Genomic DNA, 9,343 nt, shown 5'->3' with positions numbered 1-9,343 from the left:
GTTTTTGTTTATAATTTAATTCAATGACTTACAGGTTTTATTAAAATCTTATTAAATTTTACTTTGGAATTTTCTTTTATAAAATTTTCCTCAGGGATATATTGTCATCATTTACATCCAAATAGAATTTTTAACAACTCAGTAAATAATTGCAGAGTATTCCTATAAAAAGACAAATTGGAAATGCAGTTTGTCAAAAATATCTTTAAAGATACTTTTTCTCTTTTTTTAGTTAGAACTGTCTTTCAAAATCATCCTTACATCATCCTAAAATTGAAAGCCTTTTTTTTTTTCATATTTGTTTTTCTAGTTTGTTAAATGTAATGCTATACATCAGCTTATATTATTATCTAAGAGATATGAGAAATAGATTTAAAAGTATTAAAATTTTACCATTTCAGAGAATTTTTTTTTTTATTCACTCCCCCCTCCCTCCCTCCTTAAAATAATTCCTTGTTTGCATTATGTGTGATTCTTAAAAGGATATGGTTCTCATGTTGTTGGTTCTTAAGTTTAAATCATGGATATCTTTTTTTTTTTAGTATATAGCAAAGTACTATCTTTGCTGGGGGTTTTTTTGTTTTTTTTCATTCAGATTGTGAACGACACAAATTTCGGAATGAATGAAGCTTTATAGATTTAGTTTACATTTCTAAACAGCATTACCCACCTGATGCCTTCCCTACTTAAGTTCCTTCATTTCTAGATCTCATTAACTTGCAAACCATGTAAGCAATCATTCGTTAGTTATCAAATCCAATTGGAAAGAGTGCTTTCTGTTTGCTTAATTCTCCTCTTCCAGTGTATCTCCATCAGGATCTAGTGAAGTCGTAGTGACTTGAAGTTTTCAATGACCTCTCTTTCCCCGTTCTTTGATTCTTTGACTGAAAAAAAAAAAAAACAAGCAAAAATAAGTCTTAGAATTTTCTCTAAAGAGAGGTGATAATCAAAAGAAAAATGATACATTCAAAAATATCTTTTGTCTTTGGATTTCACAAATTTTTCTTGGAATCCCATACGTATTCTTTAATCCTTCAAGTTCAGATCACGGAATATCTGACAAAACGAGTGTGAAATGTCAGTGTTTAATTTTTTTTTTTTTAATGAGATGCTATTTCTGGAGCTAAATGTACTAATTAAACAGTCCTTTTTTTTTTTTTTTTTTCACCTCCCTTCCTTGTTCAACCATTTTTTTATCCCAATGATGCTATTGTTCATAATGACTGGTTTAATGGGAAAATCTGAGGTTTTAGTTCTTCAAGACTTCAGTGCCTATTTAAACAGTTTATGGTATTAAAACACCAAACATGATGCATGAATCTTAGAACATATAGACTATGAAATTGTTTTCTTTTCTTCCTCTTTTTTTTTTTTTTCATTTTAACTCTACATTTTTTTTTTTTTTTTTTTTTTTTTTTTTACCTTCTTTCAGTCTTTTTACTTCCTCTTCTCATAGTTTTAAAATTGTGATTGTGAAAGCAGATAATTATCATCTTCATGATCAACTGAATTTTCATAATAAAAAAGAACTAAAAGTAAAACTTTCTGTTGTTTACTCTTTTGTTTCAATCATTGGACTGTGGCCATGCTACAGCACCACCTTGCCTTTGGTCCCTTGAGTGATGTTTTTTTTTCTTTATATGATTTAGGAGAAAGTCTAACAATCATTTTATATGTTCAAGATGTATTAATCATTGTTAATTTTTTTTTATTTATTTTAATGTTTACAGGAGGTCACAAATCAAATTCATATTAAATATTCATTTAAAACGTTTATAACTGCCAAGGTCAACTGTACCTGTCATCTTTCTGGGATCAGAATAAAGCACCAGTCTTGTACTAGGCTGGTTGAATTTGACTAACCCTCATCTTCTTGGCTTTCTGCCTAAATAGTTAATCCACATGACTCCATAAGAAGCATTGGGCCGGTTTCCTGATTTCTCTGATGTAGATATTCCCCTTTTGATGAGAATCTGGTCTATCGCAGAATTACTCATTTTTGCCAGCTGAGTGGACTGGAGCAATGTGAAATGAAGTGTTTTGCTCAAGAACACAACACATCACCTGGTCAAGGAATCAAAACAATCTTACAATCATGTGTTCAATACCCTATGCACTAAACTACGTGTCTCCACATCTGCCTAAATAAAAAACGGTATTTGTGTTGGTTCTTTATATTCTAAGTTCAAATTCTACCTTAGGCAACTTTACCGTTCATTCTTTTGGGGTCTATAAAATAAAGTACCAGTCTAGCACTGGGGTGGATATAATTTACTAACCCCCATTCCTTCAAAATTGTTGGCCTTGTGTCTAAATAAACTGTTTATGTTACTCTTTTACTTGTTTCAGTCAGACTGCGGCCATGCTGGTGCAACCACCTTTAGTTAAGCAAATCGACATGTTGAATATGTTCCAGTTACAGATTGTAATGACTGATTAAACAACAGATAGTTATGCCTATGTGGTCAAGAAATTTGCTTTGCAGCTACCTAGTTCTGGGTTGAATTACAGAGTGCAGCATCTTGGCCAAGTCTCTTTTATCATAAACTCATGTTGATGAATGTCATGTGAGTGAAATGTAGTCAGAAACTGCAAGAGCACATGTGCACACACACACGAATACGTAAGGGAGCGAGAAAAGTTTCAATCAATGTTATAAACAGAGAAAGGAAACCTGCCATTTATTTGTCTTCTTACGATATGACCAGATGTCATTATTCTCATCTCAGATAAGACTAGTAAATGCAGAGAAGAATGATGTGTATATACTCTTAATCCAGGTGGGGTGAAGAGCTTTATATTCGCCTTAGTTCCACCCCTATTCTTGAATTTACAGTATATATATATATACATATATATTGATATATAGAAAGAGAGAGAGAGAAACAGAAAGAGATAGATAGGCTTGTGAACATGTTATAAGAAGACAAACTTATGTCATCATCATCATTTTTTAATATCCACTTTTCCATGCCTAGATGAAAGTTTGTAGAAAGATTTTTCTACAGCTGGTTGTTCTTCCTGTCACCAACACTCACCTGTTTCCAAACAAGGTAATGTTTCCCGTAGTCTATCAAACAATGAACGGCCCAAATATATTTTTGCAATGACACTCAGCATGAACTGTGACTTTCGTTTACAACCAACACGTTTATGTCAACATGACACAGATACATACTCACGCAGACACGTGCACATATATACATATACATGGGTGTGTGTGTGAGAGAGAGAGAGACTGATTTTTCCAGTTTCTATTTAAATTTCACTCAGGGCATTGGTCAATTCTTAACTATCATAGAAGACACCAACCAGAAGTGTCCACACAATAGGAACTGACCCTCAACCACAGTAAACTTCTTGACCATACAGCCATGCCTGTACCTGTATGTATATATATATATACAGTTTTTATTGGTTTTGACTTCTATATTCTTTTGAGGCCATGATATATAGAAGGCACGTAGTTGACTGGCTAGGGTATTTGGTTTACGATCATAAAGTCATGAGTTCAATCCTCAATGGCACATTGTGTCCTTGAGCAAGAGACTTTGTTTCTTGTTGCTCCAGTCCACTCTGTTGACAAAAATGAGTTGTACCTGTCACTCAAAGGGCTGGCCTTGCCACACTCTGTGTGACTCTGAATCTTCCTGAAACCTACATTAGGGGTACACATGTCTGTGGAGTGCTCAGCCATTTACACATTAATTTTCACGAGCAGGCTCTTTGGTTGACTGCATCAACTGGAAAACTTGTTGAAACCAGCAGAGAGCCAGCCATTTTTATATACAACACTACATGCGGCAAACCACCACACAGGAAATTTTGAGAGGATAATCAACAATGTCTGTGTATACAATATTTTTAAGTGAATTTAACTTATTCATTCTGGGATTCCTATACAAATCAGAAAGAAAGATAAGGTTGACGTTGGCAGAATTTGAACTCAGAACTAAAAAAAAAAAAAGGGGGGAGTGGGGCATAACTAATATCATGAAGTATTTTGTCTGATACTCTAACGATTCTGCCAAATCTAGAAAAAAATCAATTCGAAAACATGATTCTAATATACAAAAAGACTGTTTCCAAGTATGTCAGCTGCATTTCTTAATGCAAAAACTGTTTCATTGAACTCAATCAATAATCTAAATCAATCAATAATTAAAACCAGGACGTGGCTTACACCCACCAGAAATGTACTTGCATTGCAGGACATTCCCTGACTATCATAATCAATTAGTATAACTGTAAAAGTTATTGTTAAACTACTTAACTGAATCAAATTCATAGCTTCTGGCAAGGCAAAGTAACGGCAACTAGTTATAGTCGAACTGTTATGTTAATGTAATAATCTATTTAGCATTTTTAAAAAATACTTCCTGTATTAAAAACATTTTCATCTTTTATCTTCTACTTGCTGCAGTCATTAGACTGGCCATGCTTGGGTACTAGGTTTAGTCAAACAGATTGATACCAGTACTTACTTTTTAAGTGTCATACTTGTTCTATCAGTTTCTTTTGCTGAATCACTAAGCTACAGGGATGTAAACAAACAAACACCAAACTAACAACAAGCATGACAAAGGACTGCCAGTAGATAAATGCTAAACAAATATCTCAAGGAAATTCATCACCCTCAAATCATGCCATACTATCTTACAGAATATATATAAATAATAATAATAATAATAATAATAATAATAATAACAATAATCCTTTCTGGTGGAGACACAAGACCTGAAATTTTGGGGGAGGGGGAAAGTCAATTACATTGACCTCAGTACTTGACTGGTACTTAATTTATCGACCCTGAAAGGATGAAAGGCAAAGTCAACCTCAGCAGAATTTGAACTCAGAACATAGCGACAGACAAAATACTGTTAAGCATTTTGCCCGGCGTGCTAATGATTCTACCTGCTCACCGCCTTCTTCTTCTTCTTCTTCTTATTATTATTATTATTATTAATGATAATAATAATAATAATAATAAAAAATAAATAAATAAATAAGATATAATATAATATATTGGATAATGTAATCCTGTATATATTTTGTCTGCAAAAAAAGACAAGATGGTCACAGCTGGAATGCTTATTGATTATAGATTTATTTGAAAGAAGGCTGCCTTGAGTTTAAACAACAACAACAACTATAACTATATCGTCTGGTGTCAAACATTTGAAATTTGGTGAGAGAGACATTTAACCCTTTTGCTACACATTTCTGTTGAAATACACTCTTTTTGATTTAATTAATTTTGAAAATAATTAAGAATTTAGTAATATGATTTTGTCCTTGTTCACCCTTTTCCTGTGAAATTAAATTTCATGGCTATTCCACTAATGAAGTTAAATACTCCTCCTCCTCCTCCTCATCATCATCATCATCATCATTTTAACATACTCCTTTCTATGCTGGCATGAGTTAGACCATTTGACAAGAACAAATGAGCCAGAGAATTTAAACTGTGTGTGTGTGTGGTGCCTTGCTGTACTCAAGAAGACCCATCCACCACAGCAGATGTGATATCAGTGCCAAACCCACGTAAAAAGCATCCAATACATCCAGTACACTCTGTAAAGGGGTTGGCATTAGGAAGGGCATCCAGCCATAGAAACCATGCCAAAACAGACAAATGGAGCCTGGTGTGGCCCCTCTATAAGCACATATATACTTGCAGTGAATTTGAACACTTGGTACCTACCAACTTTGATTCAATGTCCTACCACACCACCATCGCTCTCACCAGCAATACCCCCATCACCATCATCATCACCACCACCACCACTGCCACCACCACTACCAACTATTTAACTAAATTTCCCCCCCTTTCTATATTTCTTCTTTTCATTTCCTCCTCTAGTTTCACAGCAGAAACATAAAAGTTACTTTACAAACACACAGAAACAAATCAAAACAAAGATCAAGGCAGGAAAACGAAATGACACATTTGGAATAATTTCTCCTGGACCTGTTGTATATAATTTGACGTCACACCAGAATTTGGTAGACTAGTTTCAAATAATGGTAAAAAACTAGGACAAAAGAATTAACTGAAGCTAATTGATAGCCATTTAGTCATGCTTTTCATATATTGTTCTTACTGCACTCTCTCTTTCTCTCTTCTCTCTCTCTCTCTCTCTCTCTCTCTCTCCCTCTAGTATTTCTCTCTTTCTGACACTCCTTTTCTCTTTCTTTGTTCTCCCTTGTTTTACTCTTTTATTTTCCATTCCTGCTCTCATTATTACACATATGTATATATGTTTGTCTGTCTGTCTGTCTATCTGTATGTATGTATGTGTATGTAGGTATATATATATATATATATATATATATATATATATATATATATATATATATATATATATAATACACATACACACACATAAATATACTACATATACATGCCGCTATATGTTTTATATATAAAAATACAAAGACGGGACAAGAACACAAAACATCCAGATAGACGATACAAAGAAAACAAGGACAGGGCATTCAGAGTTTTCTTTCCTCAGTCGAGCTCCAGCAAGGCCACAGTCAAGTGACTGAAACAAATAAAAGAATAGATGAAATACCTCAGAGCATTTTGTCCAATGTGGTAACAACACCAGCTCACAATCTTAAAAATGAAATAATAAATATCATTTATATAACAAATATAAAAAGAGCACTCAGAGAGTGCAAACCTCTGCCAAGGCAACACCAACATCTCGACGATTAGCCGGAGATGATTTTTAAAATGAGAATATCTGAAATAAGCTCAACTGCTCTCAAAAACGAGAATACTAAAAATGAACCTGACCGCTCTCATAAATTAAGTAAAAAAACAGGAAAAATAATCCAGAATCCAGTACCAGATCGATCTCAAAATCTAATCAGTTTGTGCCAGTCATGAGGCCAAACATCCCTGAAAGTTTCAGTGGAATCCATCCAGTGGTTCTTGAGATATTTTGTCCACAGACAAACAAACACGACTGAAAACAAGACCTCTGCTTTCTCCAAGATGGAGGTAATAAATGCTTCTGACATGGGTAAAAGAACTGAAATATGGGGGAGGAAAGGATGTTAGCCGATATCATTGACCCCAATATTTGACTGGCATTTTGTTTTTATCAGGCAAAGTTGACCTCAACAGGATTTGATAAAAGCAAGTACAAATATCAGAAGCCATTTCGTGCAGCACTGTTTGGATTCTGTCAATCCCTGAAACAATGGTATTCCAAAACAAATATATAAAATGTGCAGACGAAGAGAGTTCACATAATTTTGAAGAAAAGGTGTGAGATGTAGTGGTGGTGGGAATAGTGCTTGTGGTTTGGCACGGGGGGGGGGGGGTGATGCTGCTTTGCTGGTGGTGATGGTAGTGGTGGTGCTGCTGCTGATACTGCTTTTGTTTTTGTTGTTGCTTTTGATCTTCCCAGGGACACTTTGAGGAATGCATCTGCCAGATTCTGGAACTGTCTTGAGGCCATGGTGGTAGCTGAGAGCAGCTACTCAGAGTAATCTAGTTGACATTTTTTTGATTTTTTAAAATACTTTTTACGTTTGGATGGGACATTCTGTTTGTTTTTCCTATTATGAAAACAGTCAAATTTAACCCCAACGCCCAGAAAACTCTATTAATTAAAGTCATTATGCTCACCACAGTACTAAATATGTCTGCTAGTTTGTAGGCCATCTTAGTTAATTTCTAATGCCAGCTAAATTTATTATACGTTAACATTATAAGCACCAATTTGTGACAGATAAAGCAATGGGCCAGCTAATGGCATATGCTATCTAAAATTGGCTCATTTAATGTTAATATCAATCAACTTAGATGAAATTTCTGCCTTCTATTTCCAATTTTGGCGTGAAACTGATTCACTCCAAACTTGGTTGAAGTTTAATGCTGTATTAATATAGATAGTGCCAAAAAATGTACAGGTCTAAATGGAAATTTCACAAAATGTTATTTTAGGAGCCAAATTTCCCAACCTGCACACTGCCACAGGCAATCACAGATGCATGTGTAGCTCTTTGGTTAAGAAGTCTGCTTTGCAAACACATGGTTTGGGGTTTGATTTTACTGCGTGACACCTTAGTCTTGTGTTTATATATATATATATATATATATATACATTGTTATTATTACCTCTGCCTTAGTGAAGGTGGAGGTATTGTTTTCAGTGGTGTTTGTTTGTCCATGGGCAAGATATCTCAAGAACTGCTGATTGGTTTCAGATGAAATTTTCAGGGATGTTTGGCTTCATGACTGGCACAAACTGATTACATACATACATACATACATACATACACACATACACATACATGTATACATACACACATACATACACACATACATACACACACATACATACATTCATACATGCATATATACATACACACATACCTACATACACACATACATACATACACTCACACATACATACATGGATACATACATACATACATACATACATACATACATATATATATATATATATATATATATATATATATACGACAGGAAATAATTTTTGCCTCTTTTTATGGAGACAAAAGGGTTAATAAGATTGCTCAAATGAAATTGAGACAGAGATAAAAAAAAACATTGATTAGAGAACAAACATCAAATTCGAGTCAACTTTATATAACACCAAGCTTCCATATATTTAATCAGATATAAATATTACCATGGCCTTAAACATATAAAGAATACATATATAAAAAACACAGAAGGTAAAAATGCAAATAAAAATACCAATATATAGAACAGCTTATCAAGAAGGTATATAAAATCGATTAAAAAGCGTGTCATGTGACTAAAAATCTAAATAAAATATATATATTCTTTTCTTTTTTTTCTTTTATTTGTTTTAGTCATTTGACTGTGGCCATGCTGGAGCACCGCCTATAGTTGAGCAAATCGACTCCAGGATTTATTCTTTGTAAGCCTAGTACTTAATCTATCAGTTACTTTTGCTGAACCGCTAAGTTACAGGGATGTGAACACACCAGCATTGGTTGTCAAGCGATGTTGGAGAGTCAAACACAGACACACGAACATATACACACACTTACATATACACACACTTACATATACACATACATACATACATGCATACACATATATATATATATATATATACACACACACACACACACACACACACATACAACGGGTTTCTTTCAGTTTCCATCTACCAAATCCACTCGCAAGGCTTTGGTCGGCCCAAGGCTATAGTAGAAGACACTTGCTCAAGGTCCCACTCAGTGGGACTGAACCTGGAACCATGTGGTTAGGAAGCAAGCTTCTTACCACATAGCCATACTTCCACCCATATATTATATATTATAT

The 9,343-nt window shown here is 34.2% G+C and overlaps 1 protein-coding gene across 3 annotated transcripts in view; it reads right to left on the bottom strand.

Moving 5' to 3' along the window:
- Positions 1 to 215: 215 nt before the first annotated feature.
- LOC106870800 (U11/U12 small nuclear ribonucleoprotein 35 kDa protein) overlaps positions 216 to 9,343 on the bottom strand; it is a 32,672-nt gene continuing 23,544 nt past the window's right edge. For all 3 annotated transcript variants that reach the window (XM_014917017.2, XM_014917016.2, XM_014917015.2), the window contains exon 4: positions 216 to 884. The gene's annotated coding sequence lies outside the window, so the exon portion shown is untranslated. The remainder of the gene's footprint in view (positions 885 to 9,343) is intronic.

This window comes from Octopus bimaculoides, chromosome 15 (assembly GCF_001194135.2).
Source record: "Octopus bimaculoides isolate UCB-OBI-ISO-001 chromosome 15, ASM119413v2, whole genome shotgun sequence".
NCBI lineage: Eukaryota > Metazoa > Mollusca > Cephalopoda > Octopoda > Octopodidae > Octopus > Octopus bimaculoides.
The sequence above is the reverse complement of the archived record's forward strand: the minus strand, read 5'-3'. Positions and strand labels throughout refer to the sequence as shown.